Raw genomic sequence first — 18,400 nt, 5'->3', positions numbered from 1 at the left:
AGAAAAAGGGAGGTTTGTGAAGGATGATTTATTTGCTTATATTCTCTGTATGAAATTACATTGTGAATTGTCAAGCAGGAGGCCGAATTACTAAGATATGTATTATGTGAAAGTGATGATAATGTTTAAATGATTTAGTTTCGTGCAGCAGCCATCTTGTCTGGAGTTCTCATCTTGGTTCTTTTGTAGTGAATAGGAAAGTCATTGTTCCTTTAACAGGTTCCCGACCGCTGGCCGTAAATATACGGCCAGCGGTCAGGGTCTCTAAAGTCCGCCGTATAGACTATTTACGGCGGCACTTCAGAGACTGTGCACGCGGGATCGCGTGCACACAGCTCTGTGCCCTGGCTGTTGCTAACAGCCATGGGCACTGGGCAGAATGTCAGGGGTCAATCTTTTGGCCCCTGAACATGTGATCGCTGTGACAACCAATCACAGCGATCACATGCATTTCTGCATAGAAAACAGTGTGCACGCGATCGCGTGCACACAGCCCTGTGCCCACGCTGTTACCAACAGCTCTGGGCACTGGGCAGAGTATCAGGGACCAATCTGATGGTCCCTGAACATGTGGTCGCTGTGAAAACCTATCACAGCGACCACATTTGTTTTATTTTGACTTTTCTGGCAGTAAATCTCCTGCCTCTTTTCTTCTCCTCAAACATTGTTTCAGTTTGAGGAGAAGAAGAGACTCGGGAGAATTGCTGCCAGAAGAATACAGTTACAGTTACAAAACAATAGTTACACTCATAAAACATTCTCTGTATAGATAGATTTATATCTATCTATACAATCTATCTATCTATCTATCTATCTATCTATCTATCTATCTATACAATCTATCTATCTATCCATCTATCTATCTATCTATCTATCTATCTATCTATCTATCTATCTATCTATCTATCTATCTATCTATCTATCTATCTATCTATCTATCTATCTATCTATCTATCTATCTATCTATCTATCTATCTATCTGTCTATCTATCTATCTATCTATCTATCTATCTATCTATCTATCTATCTATCTATCTATCTATCTATCCATCTATCTATCTATACAATCTATCTATCCATCTATCTATCTTTCTTTCTTTTATTCTATTAGAATAGGCAGGTAGGGAGTATATAATTATATATATATCCACATATATATATATATATAATATATATAGCAATAGCGGTTTATTTTTTTGTTAGCGGTAGTGTAGATATATATAGCAGTTAGTTTGTGTGTTTTATAAAAAAAAAAAAAAATATTTGTTTCGTTAGTGTTAGTTACGTTATGGCGAGGAAGTTGTTTAGCGCCGAGGAGGCATACGCCATGCTGTGGTCTGAGTCGGAGACCGCATCAGAGATGGCGTCCGAGATGGAACCTGTTTTAGGTAGTGACGATGACAGCGTCACTTCAGGTTCATCTTCAGGGGACGTTGTCCCTGATGCAGTTGAAACTGCAGAACTTGAAAGCGCAGGGCCAAGTAGCGCTGTAGCACGGGACAGCCTGGTCCCTTCAGTCCAGGCTCTTGTATGGGCACCTGCCCCATCTTTTGGGCCTAGAATCCACGGATTTACTGCCACTCCTGGCATAACCGTGGACAATACAAATTTTGTCCAAATGGATTACTTCCATTTATTTATAACGGACGACATCCTAAATCAGATTGTCCACGAAACAAATTTATATGCCACTCAATATATAAGGCAGAAACCTTCATCCACCCATGCCAGAGATTGGACGCCCACCAATTTGCTGGAATTAAAAAAAAATTTGGGGCTCACCCTAAATATGGGTATTGTCAAAAAGCCCTCCATTAGGTCTTACTGGTCAACAAGACCCGCCCAAGCCACCCCAGTATATTCTGCAGTAATGCCCAGGTCTCGTTATGAGACAATAATGAGGTTCCTCCACTTCAATGACAACGCACAGGCCCCCCCCAAGTACCGATGCAAACCGGGATCGGTTGTTCAAAATAAGACCGCTGATAAATTCCCTGAATAATTTATTTCTGCAACTCTACACCCCTGAGCAGAATGTAAGTGTGGACGAATCCCTCCTCAACTTTCATGGCAGACTTAGCTTTCGCCAATATCTACCTTCAAAAAGGGCAAGATATGGCGTTAAGCTCTACAAATTGTGTGAAAGCGGGTCAGGATATACCACCGCCTTCAGGATTTATGAAGGGCGGGACCGCACAATAAATGTTCCTGGATGCCCCCCTGATCTTTCCACTAGCAGTAAGATCGTGTGGGAGATAATGCAGCCTCTGCTTCACAAGGGGTACCACCTGTACGGTGATAATTTTTATTCCAGTGTGCCCCTGTTTAGGCATTTGCATGCTGCAAGGACTGGGGCATGTGGTACCATGCGCAAAAACAGAATTGGTTTTCCACAGCAATTAGTGGGGAAGCGCATGGTAAAGGGGGACTCCTGTGCTTATGCATCTGAGGAATTGCTGGCGGTCAAGTTCAGGGATCGCAAAGATGTGTATGTGCTAAGCACGATTCATACCGCAGGAACAGTGGCAGTGAGGGAAAGAGGGGCAACATCGGATAAGCACAAACCAGTGAGCGTGTCCGAATATAACAAGTACATGGGGGGGGGGTGGATTTAAGCGACCAGGTTTTACAGCCTTATTTAATAAAACGCCAAACTAAAACCTGGTACAAAAAGGTGGCCATTTATTTGTTACAGGTGGCAAATCCACAACTCATCTGCGCTCTACAAAAAAAACAGAGGCAGAGACACATACCTGGATTTCCAGGAGAAAATTATTGAAGGCCTCATTTTTGATGTTCAGGACACCAGAGAATGCCCCCAGTCTGAGGATGTCACGCGACTGACTGAAAGACACTTCATCAGTCGGATTCCCCCAACACCAACCAGAAGCAACCCCCAGAAAAAGTGCCGCGTCTGCAGAAAAGACGGGCACCGCAAAGATTCCCGATATTTCTGTCCCTCATGTCCCTCACAACCAGGCCTGTGCATTGAGCCATGTTTTAAAAAATACCCCACTGTTCTGAATTATTAGATTTTAGTTAATTTGTTGAAAATATATTTGCCCTACATTACGTTTTTATTTTTCCCCTGATTTTACTCCAAGGGTGAGGGAGGGAATGGGTGGGGGGTGGATGTCATGTTTGCATGTTCTCTAAAGTTCATCTGCTGGAGAGCTCCATTTGCATAAACCTGCAATTTCTTATTTTAGAAAACCCCATAAAATAAATTCCCATTATACCCCTAGATGAATATTTTGGGATTTCGGCTTCAGGAGCAGATATTTTGGACGTGTTATAGAAACTCTGTTGAGTTTTGTAAAACCAGCTTTGAAAAAAAGCGATTTGTGAAATAATCTTCTTCTATCCTCCGCCCTCCTACATCTCTATGTGATAAATAAGGCCACATATTTGGTATCCCCGTGCACGGGAGAAGTGGAAGAATGTGAAAGGAGATGAATTTTGGCCGTGGTCTATGCCGTGTGTGAAAAATGCTGGTATAAACTGACGCATTTGCTAAAAAATAGCTGAATTTTTTTTGTTCCATCTTATTCAAGAAACTTTCAGAAGAAAACTGGACTTGCTAAAAATATGATAAACCCCTTGAAGGAAACCTTGTGGGGTCTACTTGTGTGAATGAAGTCATTTATGGGGTAATTCTAATCTTTCAGCAGCATTACGCCCCCAGAAAACAGTATGCGGCTATAAAGTCAAGTGCAGAATTCCTGGACCGAAAAGGCCAAAAAGCCTCCTTTTATGCCAAGCCCTGGCACATGCCCGCACAGTGAATAAGGCACACATATTTGGTATCCCCATGCACGGGAGAAGTGGAAGAATGTGAAAGGAGATTAATTTTGTCCGTGGTCCATACCGTGTGTGAAAAATGCTGGCATAAACTGGCGCAATTGCTAAATTCTTGCATTTTTTTCCAATTTTGCCCACTTTAGAGAAAAAAATAAAAATGATATATACTGACAAATGCCACTAAAACAAAGCCCTATCTGTCCTTTAAAAAGAGTGTAAAATTCAAAGATGAACTTTATTCACCTGCTGAGTTATAGTCATCTAAAGAAGCGCATAGCAAAATTGTCAAATTTGCTCTAGTCATTTAGCTGTAAAACAGCCCAGTCCTTAACCGGTTAATGTAAGGATGTGTACACTTAATTGTGCAGCAACGCTTGTTGTCTCCATTCTATGTCAGTGTGGGAAGTAGATGTCCGGCCTTATGATTTTGTGATATGTGATAGACCCAGAATCCCAATCACCAAACCAAAGAATGCAAAATAAAGACACAAAACATTATAATTGGGTGTTAAATGGTCAAAACTTTTATTATATTATATGACCAAACCCAAAATGGCAAACCTCCGACTCACGAAGAGTCACCCTCCAGCACGCAGGAAAGGAAAAACCCCCTGTGGGGGAAACCTGTAGGGAAACCATGGCTGGAGGATTGCCCTTCCTCTGGGCTTAGAAGGTGCCAAAATATCATTTGTAACAGAATTTGTACGTTTTCTCAGATTTTCAAGGAAAGACAATACAATGAACGAACGACATAAAACACATAAATCGGCTGATCTGGTTGGCTAGGCGGATGTCTCTCTTCCTGGTCACCCATTAAAATTAATAAGCGATCCACGGATGAGACGGGTCCTCCAGATGCCTCCTTGTAGCACCTGTCTCCGCTCCGGCTAATAGGGGGGGGGGGGATCTCCTGCTGGAGACCCCCCTCTATTACAGACAACCCATATGAAGAGGATGGCATCACTGTGATGAAGAAGTGGTCTGGGGTGAAGGGTTTCCCTGCTAGAACCTACAAATTACATCAGGTCGGCATTGGTGGGGAAGTCAAGCTCAAGGTCCTCAGTCCCATCCAATATGGCGCTGAATGTGGCAGTAAAACCTTCTAATATGGAATCTTCTTTATGTCATAAACATTTGTATTTATGACATCAGCACCTTCATCATCATGACTACAGGAGTTTATTACCACTGCAGAACTCATACATTGTGACGTCACCCACAGTGGTCTGAAGTGTTAACACTTTACTGACTGGCAGTGTACTTACCACAGAGGCCATAAAGCTGAATAGAACATATCAGCGGCCATAAAGGAAAAGGGATAATGCAGGGAGCATCTCCGCACAAGAACTATCCATGACAAAGGGTTGTCCAGGATGAGAGAACTTGTCTGCTTTCTCCAAACACCAGCACCACACCTGTCCATAGGTTGTGTGTGGTATTACAGCTCATTACCATTCACTTCAATGGAGCTAACCTGCAATACCAGATACAACCTGTGGATAGGTGTGGTGCTGTTTTTGGAAGAAAACAGCCATATTTTTCTAATCGTGCACAGCTCCTGTTAGAAATAGTTCAAATAAAGTGGGGGGATAAGGAGAAGAAGGGGGGAGGGAAAGAAGAAATAAAAAAAAAGGGAAAAAGAGGAACTCTGAGGTAAAAGATATCAAACTAGACTGAAAGGAGTCTGCTGGAGGTCCCAGATGGAAAGACAGATTTCTGCCATGGGGACCAGATTAGTTGAAATGTGTCTTGAAGGGGGGCTTCAGAGAGTGGGTTTTAACCCCTTCCTGCCCTATGAAGTGCTGTTGCATTGAAAAACTATACAGTTCATCTTCGAATGCAGCGTCACAAAAACAAATTATTTTGTAAAAAATAAAACTATATAAATTTGGTATCGCCATAATCGTAACGACCCGCAGAATCAAGTTATCATGCAATTCATGCCGCCCGATGAACACTGTAAAATCAAAACAGAAATGGCGGAATTACAGGTTTTTTTTCAATTCAGCCCACAAAATGTAGTTTTTTTTACATTTTTTTAAAATACATTATATGGTACATTAGTCTGCAGGGTAAATTCCACGTAAACAGCGCCATTCATCGGTTAACTGTGTACATGATACCAGTTCAAGTGACCTTTATCGAAAAACACCATAAGAAATGTTTTCCCAATTCACCTTCTAATTGAGCCTAGCATGTGTGATACTGTCTGCTAAGCCGTTGTATCTAAGCATATTATATGTGATACTGTCTGCTAAGCCGTTGTCTCCTATCAAGTAGCAGAGCTATCAGGTGTCATAGTCTTAGGGATCACACACAAAGTCAAAAATGGCTGAAAATTACAGAGCTGTTTTCAGAGAACACAGCCTTTGATTTACAGCCGTTTTTGAAGCTGGAAAAGTTTTTTGAGGTGTTTTTTTCTAGATGTTTTTGGAGCTGTTTTTCCATTGACACAATGAAAAACATCTCCAAAAACGGCTCAAGAAAAGACATGCTCCTTCTTTTTACGTGCCGTTTTAAAATACAATAGGCAGATGTTTGTAGGCATTGGGCTACCGATTTTTCAGGCGCATTTTAAGGTGTTTACGCTCCGAAATACGCCTGAAAACACAGCATGTGAATATACCCTTATAGATACGCTGTCTCAGATATATATATCTTTTTTTTTTTTAGGGGGTGAGCAAAACACATGTCTTGTGTCACAAGACAGTCTGATTAGTGGGGGAGATACAGGGTCTGGATTAGGCCTTCTGTTACACACTCAATGGAAAATTGTACACTAGCTCGGAGCTGGCGTTGATTTCTGCTTTACATTACGCCCGTTACTGGCATAAATGATAGTAAAATTGTCTGCCCTTTCCGCAAAGCGCCACACACTTTTCAAAAAGTGCCAAGCGCAGCATAAACTGCCCAAAAACTTTCCCGCACTTTTGGGACTTTTCTATGCCAGATTAGTGGCTTAGCAAGGTTAATATATTCTCCTCTAAGGCTACAGACAGTAATACAATATCTTACTGCAAGGATCTGTACACTCAGTGTCTGACTGAGGTACCTTGGACCCACCAAAGGAAATAATTCTTGGGGGTCTACCCTTCAACTATATAGAAATAATTTGAACACTCTTGTGTACTAAAAATGTGTGTAGTAAAACAAAGACCAATATTCCCACCATATTGTGACAGATATCAGTCCTACACATTCATTCTGCAGAACATATAAGTGAAATTCAGTGACTCACTGGTGACATCTTCTTAGATTGGAGACGTTCACGTTCTCTTTTCTTCTTCATCCGGCCCAGAACGCCATGATGACTTCTTGAAGCCAGTCTTCTTCATCTCCAATGCCCAAGCGTGAACCACAAGATACGTCATGAAAGTGTTGATGTAACCTAGATACCACATGTAATGACGGGGTAGGGAGACAGACAGGTGAGCCCTAATCTACCCGAAACTCAGTCCCTGCCTACTTGCACCGCCCGTCCTAGGCGACGGCGTACAAGTGGGCGATGGTCCCTATGCTCAATACGTGCACGACAGACAAACAGACAAGGGTACACAGAAGCTAAGGGAAATGGGGCAGTTGCCCACAGCACCACGGTGAGCAATACGTGTAGTGAACGAGCCGAGTCAAACCAGGAGTGTACGAGGTACCAAACGCAGAGCAGGAGCATAGTCAGTAAAGCCAGGGTCAAAATGAAGGAAGGTCAATAATAATAGCAGGAGCAGCAGAGCCAGGAAAGAGGAAAAAATCACAGGCAAAGACAAGCAGGAAATGATGGTATAAATAGAACGAGGGCGGGAGCTAGAACCGTCTGGCCAGGATGTGATAGATTTTCCCACTCCTGAGCCTACCTGCCTGAGTGGTAGCAGATCGACTCACTCTATCAGACCAAGGAGCAGGTGCAGACTGATTAACCACGGGCGTCGACACAGAAGCTGTGTCTGGCAGATCCTTTACAGTACCCCCCCTTTTATGAGGGGCCACTGGACCCTTTCTAGGTGGACCTGGCTTATTGGGGAACCGAAGATGGAACCTCCTGAGAAATACCCCAGTGTGAACATCCCGGGCGGGTACCCAAGTCCTCTCCAATAGACCAGGTACTGGAGGGAGCCTTGGACCATACTGCTGTCCACAATCTTGGCCACCTCGAATTCTACCCCTTCAGGGGTGAGAACAGGAACTGGAGGTTTCCTCGAGGTAGCCAAGGACGGGGAGCAGCGTTTCAGGAGGGAGGCATGAAACACGTTGTGTATTCGAAAAGACGTGGGGTAACTCCAGTCGGAAGGAGACAGGGATAAGGACCTCAATGACCTTGTACGGCCCTATATACCGGGGAGCACATTTATTAGACGGAACATTAGGGCGCACATTTTTGGAAGACAGCCACAATAGATCCCCGACCACAAACAAGGGGTTAGCAGAACGTCTTCTATCTGCCTGTGTCTTTTGAATGCTCTGGGACGCCTCTAGGTTCTTCTGAACCTGGGCCAAGACTGTGCACAGTTCCCGATGAATGACATCTAACTAGGGATTATTGGAACCACCAGGTGAAACAGAGGAGAAACCGTGAATTAAACCAAAATAACAGAAAAAGGGGGAGACCCCTGACGAGTTACTGACCCGGTTATTAAGTGAAAATTCAGTGAGGTAAATTAAGGAGACCCAATCATATTTACAGTCAGAGAAAAAACACCTTAAATATAGTTCTAGAGACTGATTAGACCTCTCGGTTTGGCCATTAGTTTCAGGATGGAAGGCCGAGGAGAAGGACAGATCAATCTCCAACTTTTTACAGAAAGCTCTCCAAAACAATGAAACAAATTGTACAAAGTGGCACATCTTACTGAAGCGGTCTACTACAACCCACACCACCGACTTGCCTTGAGATGGAGGCAGATCGGTGCTAAAATCCATGGAGATATGGGTCCAAGTTCTCTGGGGAATGGGCAAATAACATAGTAAGCCCGCTGGTCGGAACCTGGGAGTCTTGGACCTAGCACAAATTTCACAAGCCTTAACGTCTTTAGGCAACCCAGGCCACCAATAGTTTCTGGCAATGAGGTGATTGGTACCCAGGATGCCTGGATGCCCAGATAGTGCAGAGTCATGATTTTCCCTGAGTACCCTTAGCCAGAATTGCAGGGGAACAAACAGCTTGTTCTCAGGAAGGTTCCCGGGATCTGAACCTTGATCAGCCGAAATTTCGGAGACTAAGTCAGAATCAACAGAGGAATTGATTATACCTCGGGGCAAAACACAAGCATGATCTTCATCCGAAGGAGGGCTGGCCATGAAACTACGCGACAGTGCATCATCTTTAATATTTTTAGACCCAGCCCTATAGGTGACCAAAAAGTTGAATCTAGTAAAAAGCAACGCCCATCGAGCTTGTCTCGGGTTTAGCCTCAAGGCAGATTCTAGGAAAACCAGATTCTTGTGGTCGGTAAGGACCGTTACCTGGTGCCTAGCCCCCTCCAGGAAGTGGCGCCACTCTTCAAATGCCTATTTAATGGCTAAGAGTTTGCGGTTTCCAATGTCATAGTTACTTTCAGTGGGCGATAACTTTCTGGAGAAGTAGGCACAGGGACGGAGATGGGTGAGGGACCTGTTACCCTGGGACAGGACAGCACCCACTCCCACCTCGCAGGCATCAACCTCCACAATGAATGGCTCCATTCGGTTAGGCTGAATCAGCACTGGGGCCGAGATAAAGCACTTCTTAAGGACCTCAAAAGCCTGGACCGCCTCCGGAGGCCAGTGGAGGAGATCAGCACCTTTGCGAGTAAGATCCGTAAGAGGTTTAGCGATAACCGAGAAGTTAGCAATAAATCTCCTGTAATAATTATCAAACCCCAGGAAGCACTGTAACACCTTCAGCGAGGCAGGTTGGACCAATTCAGCCACAGCCTGAACCTTGGCAGGGTCCATGCGGATTTCATGAGGAGTGAGGATTTGACCCAAAAATGGTATCTCCTGCACCCCAAACACACATTTTTCGGTTTTAGGAAACAGTTTGTTTTCCAAGGGCCTGGAGCACCATCCTGACATGCTCAATGTGGGAGGACCAGTCCTTGGAAAACACAAGAATGTCATCAAGGTACACTACAAGAAATACCCCCAGGTAGTCTCTTAAAATCTCATTTATGAAATTCTGGAAGACCGCGGGAGCATTACACAACCCAAAGGGCATGACGAGGTATTCAAAATGAACTTCGGGCGTGTTAAACGCAGTCTTCCACTCATTCCCCTCTCTGATGCGGATAAGGTTATAAGCCCCCCGAAGATCAAACTTAGAGAATCATTGGGCCCCCTGAACCTGATTGAAGAGATCAGGAATCAAAGGAAGGGGATACTGGTTCCTTACAGTGACCTTATTAATGTTTCGGTAATCGATGCATGGCTTAAGAGCACCATCCTTCTTCCCTACGAAGAAGAAGCCAGCACCTACCGGAGAAGTAGAGGGGCGAATGTAATCCTTGGCCAGGCATTCCTGGATATACTCTCTCATGGCTTCACGTTCGGGACAAGAGAGATTAAATATCCTACCCTTAGGGAGCTTAGCTCCTGGTACCAAATCGATTGCGCAATCATATTCTCTATGAGGAGGTAACACTTCGGAGGCCTTTTTAGAAAAAACATCAGTGAAGTCCTGAATAAACTCAGGTAGAGTGTTCACCTCCTCAAGGAGAGAAATAAAATTAACAGAAAAACATGACGTCATGCATTCATTACCCCATTTGGTAAGATCCCCAATATTCCAGATAAAACGTGGGATTATGCATCTGCAACCAGGGAAGGTCAATAACCAAATCGGACGATAATCCCTGCATCACCAGTATAGAGCACTGCTCCAAATGCATGGAGCCAACAATGAGTTCAAAAACAGGGGTATGCTGCGTAAAATAACCATTAGCAAGTGGAGTGGAGTCGATACCCACTACAAGGACAGGTTTAGGCAAATCAATCAATGGCATTGTAATGATGGGGGTAGGGAAACGGACAAGTGAGCCCTAATCTACCCGCCACTCTGTCCCTGCCTACTTGCAACGACCCACCCTAGGCGACGGGGTACAACTGGGCGGCGGTCCCTATGCTCAGTAAGTGCACGAGACAAACAGACAAGGGTACATAAAGCTAAGGGAAATGGGGCAGTTGCCCACGGCAACACCGTGAGCAACAAGAGTGGTGAACGAGCCGAGTCAAACCAGAAGGGAACGAGGTACCAAACGCAGAGCAGGAGAGTAGTCAGTAAGCCAGGGTCAGTATGGAGCAGGATCAAATAGTTAGAAGCTGTAGCTGGGCCAGGAAACCACACGAGAAGAATCACAAGCAAAGGAGGAACAGGAAAGGCAGGTATAAATAGACAGAGGGCGGGAGCTAGCTCTGTCTGGCCAGGCTGCAATAGGCTCTCCCGCTCATAAGCCTGCCATCCTTAGAGGTGGAAGATGGAGTCAGTCTCAGAGACATAGACTCAGGTGCAGACTGATTACCTATGGGCGTATACACAGAAATTGTGCCTGGCAGATCCTTTACAGGCATAGCTAGAGACATAGCCAATTCCACAGACATAATATTAGCAGAAGACCCTGAATCCACGAAGGCACTGCCGGTAGCAGACCTACCCTCAAAAGAGACCTGAAAGGGAAGCAAGATCTTATTAGGTTTCATATTTATGGGAAATATGTGTGCACCCAAGTGACCTCCCCGATGGTCATTTGGGCGCGGAAGTTCTTCCGGCTGCTTATTCTTACGCCTAGGACAGTTGTTCACTTGATGCTTGTCATCCCCACAGTAGAAGCAGAGACCATTCTTCCTGCAGAGCTCTCTACGTTGTTGGGGAGACACGGAGGCCCCGAGTTGCATTGGTTCATCCGAGTTTTCCGTGGAAGAACGAAGCAACGGAACCTCGGGAGCCATCATGGGGGAGCCAGAGGAGAAAGAACAAAAACGTTCAAGTCGTCGTTCCCTGAGACGTCGGTCAAGATGTACCGCTAAAGCCATAACCTGATCTAGAGAGTCTGAAGAGGGATAGCTAACTAACAAGTCTTACAGGGCGTTCGACAGACCCAATCTAAACTGGCACCTCAAGGCAGGGTCATTCCACCGAGAAGCTACACACCACTTCCTAAAGTCAGAACAGTACTCCTCAACGGGTCTCTTACCCTGACGTAAGGTCACCAGCTGACTCTCGGCAAAGGCAGTCTTGTCAAAAATAGATCAACAGAGGAAAGTTCAGGGGAGTCAGGAGCCAAGGAGAAGGCCCATTCTTGGGGCCCGTCCTGGAGCCGGGACATAATTATACCCACTCGCTGGCTCTCAGAACCTGAGGAGTGGGGCCTTAGACGGAAATAGTGCCTACAACTCTCCCGAAAGGAGAAAAAAGTCTTCCGGTCCCCTGAGAACCGGTCAGGCAACTTGAGGTGGGGTTCAAGAGGTGAGGTGGGGGGCACTACCATGGTAGCATCACGCTGGTTGCCCCTCTGAGCCAGGGCTTGGACCTGTAGGGAGAGGCCCTGCCTTTGCTGAGCCAGGGTCTCAAGGGGGTCCATAGTTGTGTCAGGGACCAGGGTAGAAAAGGCATATGGGCCTGTGATTATGTAATGACTGAGAGCAGGAGCGTAGTCAGTAAAGCCAGGGTCAAAATGTAGCAAGGTCAATAATAATAGCAGGAGCAGCAGAGCCAGAAAACAGGAAAGAATCACAGGCAAAGACAAGCAGGAAATGAAGGTATAAATAGACCGAGGCCGGGAGCTAGAACCGTCTGGCCAGGCTGTGATAGGTTCTCCCACTCCTGAGCCTACCAGCCTGAGTGGTAGCAGATCGAGTCACTCTATCAGACCTAGGAGCAGGTGCAGACTGATTAACGACGGAGGTAGACACAGAAGCTGTGTCTGGCAAATCCTTTACACCACGTTCCCGTGACCCAATGTGCCACGTCACAGCGTATTCAAATCATGGAAGCGTCCGGTCTACATGACTACCGACCGTCATGGTGTGCAAACCTTAGATTAAAATTTCGACATATAACTAACTAACTCTAAACCTCATAAGGTAATTTTCTTTAACTATTATACCAGGATGTAGGCGTAGGAGTAGGCTAAGAGAACGGAAAGTGGCCGAGGCGGGAGTTGGGCCAGAGTGAATATGACGCTTGACTGGGGTCTGGGGAGGGAAAGGGGAGAGATACAGGTGGGAAGGTGGGAGCAGAGGGGCAACATAAAAAAAATTATTAAACTATTTCTTTTAAATGCTGCTGGGGAACCCGCTCAATCCACTATATAAGGCTGCGCTACAGTGCTTGGGAATAAGTGACTGGGGCAGAAGAGGATGGAGGCGCAGCCTTATATAGTGGATTGAGCGGGTTCCCCAGCAGCATTTAAAAGAAACAGGATCCTGACCTGTCCACAGAGTTTAAGGTAGCACAGAGTATTTCAGGAGATGAGCGTGCAGATATTGTGCGGGGTGGTGACTTGCCAATCATGTGAAGTTGTTATAGAGGACAGGAGTGGAGGAGAGGCCACAGACTGAGAGCTACGTAATGGTAAGAGCAGAGTTCACAGCAGCACAGAATATTTCAGGAGAGGAGCGTGCAGATTCAGTGCTGCTGTGAACTCTGCTATTACCACTACGTAGCTCTCAGTCTGTTACCTCTCTTCCACTCCTGTCCTCAATAACACCTTCACATGATTGGCAAGTCACCACCCCGCACAAGATCCGCACGCTCATCTCCTGAAATACTCTGTGCTGCCTTAAACTCTGTGGACAGGTCAGGATCCTGTTTCTTGTATAGCGCAGCCTTGTATAGTGGATCGATCGGGTTCCCCAGCAGCATTTAGAAATCCACAGAGTTTAAGGCAGCACAGAGTATTTCAGGAGATGAGCACGGCCGGGCACGGCCGGCCACGGGTAGCCGGTCGTTTTTCCGAGCCGTGCTCCCATTATAAAGTATAGGAGCACGGCCCGTAAAATAAAGAAATAGAACATGTTCTATCTTTTTAACGGCACAGGCACCTTCCCGTGAGAAAACGGGAAGGTACCCGTGGCTAACAGAAGTCTATGGGCCCGCTATTTCGGGTCGTAATTACGACCCGTAATAACGGGTGTATTTACGGTCGTGTGCATGAGGCCCCGTATTGACGGGTGGCTACATGTGTGCACCCCTAATTACGGCAGCGTTGCAAGGCGACGTCAGTAAATAGTCACTGTCCAAGGTGCTGAAAGAGTTAACTGATCGGCAGTAACTGTTTCAGCACCCTGGACAGTGAATTCCGATCAGAATATACAGCAACCTGTAAAAAAAAAAGACGTTCATACTTACCGAGAACTTTCTGCTTCCTCCAGTCCGGTCTCCCGGCCGTTGCCTTGGTGACGCGTCCCTCTCGACATCCGGCCCGACATTCCTGGATGACGTTACAGCCCATGTGACCGCTGCAGCCAATCACAGGCTGCCGCGGCCTCTGCAGCAAATCACAGGCTGCCGCGTCAGGAAAGAAGGTCGGACTGGAGGAAGAAGAGGGACTCGTCACCGAGACAACGACCGGGTACGTATGAAATGCTTGTTATTTTATTTTTAATCAGCAGCCTCTTTTCTCTATCAGTGATTGATAGAGACAAGTGGCTGCCGATTAGTATAATATTTTTGACCGGGTTCGGTCAAAACGTGTTCGGCCGAACCCGGTGAAGTTCGGATTCGCTGCGAACCGAACTTTTCCCTATGTTCGGACCGAAACCGGGTTCGGTTGTCCCGTTTCGCTCATCTCTAACCTTGATGAGCGGCGGCTGCCCACTTTATTTTACTTTTGTGGCCAGGGCCCTGACAGTAGTACCAGCGGTACTACCCTGATGGCAGGCATGTTTGCAGGGGTACTAGCCAACTACGTCACAGATAACCCAAGTTTCAAGACCATGCAAAGTTATGGATTTTTGGCATCCCATGGAATATGGGAACAATAGGGAATTCTATCAGTAAGTATTCTGCCTGTTTCTTGGCTAATACTCCTAATCCAATTCCTTCTTCTAGCAGATTTTTTAAAGATTCTTTACATGCGGTGCTTGGTTTCACCACAAGTTTGCGACATGTCGATTCATTGTCTAAAATGGTATGAACGTGTCTGGGATATAAACAGGAATCTAGTACAACTCCTGCTCCGTAAGGTTTGGAGGACACAGTTATACGCTGGATATATGGTGAGCCCCTCTGTGTTTTTCCTTTAGCCCTTATGTGAATATAGTGACCCTTTTAGAAGGTTAATCTTTACCCGCTAAGGTGGGAGGGTTGGTTCCAATGCCTAGTTATGGTGGTGTCTGAGAAAATAAAGGTCCTTTTAGACGTCCCGATACTGACCATGAAAACCAGCGCCAATCGTCGATACAGCGTGTCACAAGGAGCAATCATCGGTAATGTATGGGGGCAAACAATCGTTACTACACCAGACCCCGCACCGATCTGCCAGTCCAGCGGCCTCCGTTCACTGGACAACACTGCCTGAAGCAGATGGCTCCAATCACTGCATAGCGGCCGTTCGGCAGAACTGCAGCTCGGCCTCTATTCTTTGACCGGAGCCATCTGCTTCCGGCAGTGTTGTCCGGTGCACGGAGGCAGCTGGAGTGGCGGATCGGTGCGGGGTCCAGGTGTCGGACACGCGCCGATCATATACTGATGACCTATCAAGTGGATAGGTCATCAGTTGTCAGAACGTGGAAAACCCCTTTAAAGGGAAGGTGTCGCGGAAGGTGTCACGGAATTCGGCACATACATCCCCATAGAGAATGCGAACGGGAGCCGTTCCATTCACTATAGCGTACACCGTCTGTGTGGGAACGGCGCATGCGCCACTCCCACACAGACCAAAAGGAAGGTCTTTGGTAGAGCGACATCCGGCACAATTTTCATGTGGACCGGAAGCCACGGCCGGACAGTAAGATGACGACTTCCAGTCGTGGCTTCCGGCCATATGTTTAAAGCAGCGCAGACGCAAGGACTAGGAGCGGCAGGGCGGAGGCAGCAGCGGCAGCGGCGGCAGGAGCAGTTAAATTATGTTTGTGTATGTGATGTGTGTGTGTATGTTAGTGTTATACTGTCTGCTGAGCACTGTATCTAATCCTCCTACACTGTGCATTCGCTCAGAAAATGGCGGCACACAGTGTAGGAGGTGTGAACATTCAACCCCCTCCTTTCTCCTGGCACTAGCTAGGATAAAGGAGGGGGGATTCTGTGAGGACACTAGAGTGAGTGTGTCTACTACAAATTTGCAGCATAAGGCAATGAGGTTGCTTTACCACATGCCAATGCTGCAATTTTGGGAATTGCTCCCTCTAGTGACCAGCACATGGAAATGTTATAAATTAGAATCTAATTTATAATATTTCCTGATTTGTGAAAAAATTAAAAAAAATTAAAACAATGTGTAATCATTTATATACTAACTGTTTAACTGAAAAAAAAATAAAACATTTTAGTGACACATTCCCTTTAATACTGGCGTTTCATACACCAGTCCTATTAAACAGTTTGCTGGAGTAAGATGCAACACATTTATTAACAGGCGAACGACTCTTAATAAATGTGTCGCATCTTTTAGCTGCAACGAGGCCTGTCATCAGTACTTTCTAGGTGCTGCGGCCTGCTGTAAGAGCCTGAGGGGATCCGGGAGGGAGAATCGGAGTGGTGAGGTAACTACATTTTTAAAATGTATTTTATTGTCTTATTGGGGGGGCATACAGTCTGATTGGGGGGGAGGTATGGGTCTGGCACGGAACTTTGCCTTGTTACGCCCCCAGAGATAAATCTGGGCAGCATTATACATATAGATTTCTGCTATAATTTACATCAGTTACTGGCGTAAATTACAGTTAAATTGTTGGCCAATTCTGCTAAGCCCTGGCCATTTTTTGCCCCCAAAATTTTGACATTTGCGCATTTTGTGAATTTTCTACGCTAGTAAACTGTTGTAGAAAGGTTAATATATTCCCCCCAAAGGCTAAAGACCGTAATACAATATCTTAATGTAAGGATGTGTACACTTAATTGTGCTGCAACACTTGTTGTCTCCATTCTATGTCAGTGTGGGAAGTAGATGTCCGGCCTTATGATTTTGTGATATGTGATAGACCCAAAATCCCAAGCACCAAACCAAAGAAAGCACAGGCCGGACGGACCCTGCCACAGTGGAGGGTAGGCCAGACATGACGGGGATAGGAGGGAGGATCGTGTCACAGCCAAAGGGGAGGGTTAGTGGAGGGTGTGGGTCTAGGAGAGGGAGGGGATCCGGTGAGGGTTAGCCGGAAGTACGCTGACTTCCCGGTCTTTTGGTAGGGAGCAGCGCACGGAGTAAGACATCCATCCACGCATCTCCCATCCGGTGGCCATCTTACCTCATGTCAGCGCAGCAGTTCATTGAGCAGATGCGGGCGGCGGCTGCTGCATTCGGCCCCGCCTGGTTGGAGGAACAAGCTGCAGCGGTGGCCAACGCTCCGGTACCTTTGGCTGTCTCTCCCCCGCGCCAGGCCCGGCGCTCGCGTCCTCCAGAAAGGCTGAGCCCCGACGTGGCTCCTCGGACCCGGCGCCGCAGAGGGAGCCCTGTGAGGGACCCTCCGGCTCGAGCGTCTGGCAACACTGATACTGCAGCGGGTGCCAGGGTCGGGAGGAATTACCGCTTCACGGCGGAGTTCAGCGGAGGTGGGGGGGGTGTGGCCCCTACTTCCGGTCGCCCCTCCACTCGCCAGTTCTACGCCGGGTTCCATGGTTTGGACGGCTGCCCCTGGTAATGTGCCGGCTGGGGGTGGAGCTCCACGGCGATCTGGAGGAAGCAAGGGACATGCATTGGGCCGCAGGCCTAGGTCGTCCGTTTCGAGGGAGACTTCCGGGCGGCGAGCTTCCGGCCCTCCGGTGCCGGTCAACTGCCAGAGAGAGAGCCTGGGAGCCCACCCCTCCCCCACCTCGGTTCCGGCCGTTGAGCACGCCTGTGCGTGCTGCCATGGATCGGGGACCAGATTTGCCGAAGACCTTGAGGATGAGCTTCGTGGACAGGACGGTCCAGCTGATGGGTCCACAGCGCCTGTGCATCTCGGTGAGTCGTTTTCACCGTCTTTACCTTTTCCTGCTATACTTGTATCCTGTGTCGGGGGAGGGTTCCACGGTTGGGGAGCGGGTATGTGATGTGGGGTCTAGGTTTGTGAATGTTGGGGGTGGGGGGGATAGTCTGCGAGAGTTGGTCGGTTGCATCAAGGAATTGTTAGGCCGGCCCGACGGGACGGGGGTCGCCCCTTCACGGTCTCCTGTGGCGGCGTGGGTGGGGGCTGGTGGGGTAGGGTTTAATGCCCCGGCGGCGGTCGCTGCGAGTGTAGGAGCAAATACAGAATCGGTGGCGGTGTCTGTTCAGACCGACTCGGCAGGGGCGGTTGATGGTGTTCGATTGGACGATATAGCCAGGGGGGAGGTTTATGTGTGTTTTGAAGGACCTTTGGGGGCACACTTGAAGCAGGAAGTTCGGGAAAAAAATTGGAAGGACGAGTACGTAGACATTTTTTCATTGTTGCCCCTGGAAAAATGTAATCTGGAGAAGGGGAAGCGAAATGAGAGTAAGAAGGAGGAGGAGGA

This window comes from Rhinoderma darwinii (genome assembly GCF_050947455.1).
Source record: "Rhinoderma darwinii isolate aRhiDar2 chromosome 11 unlocalized genomic scaffold, aRhiDar2.hap1 SUPER_11_unloc_21, whole genome shotgun sequence".
NCBI lineage: Eukaryota > Metazoa > Chordata > Amphibia > Anura > Rhinodermatidae > Rhinoderma > Rhinoderma darwinii.
Note: the sequence above shows the minus strand (reverse complement) of the source record.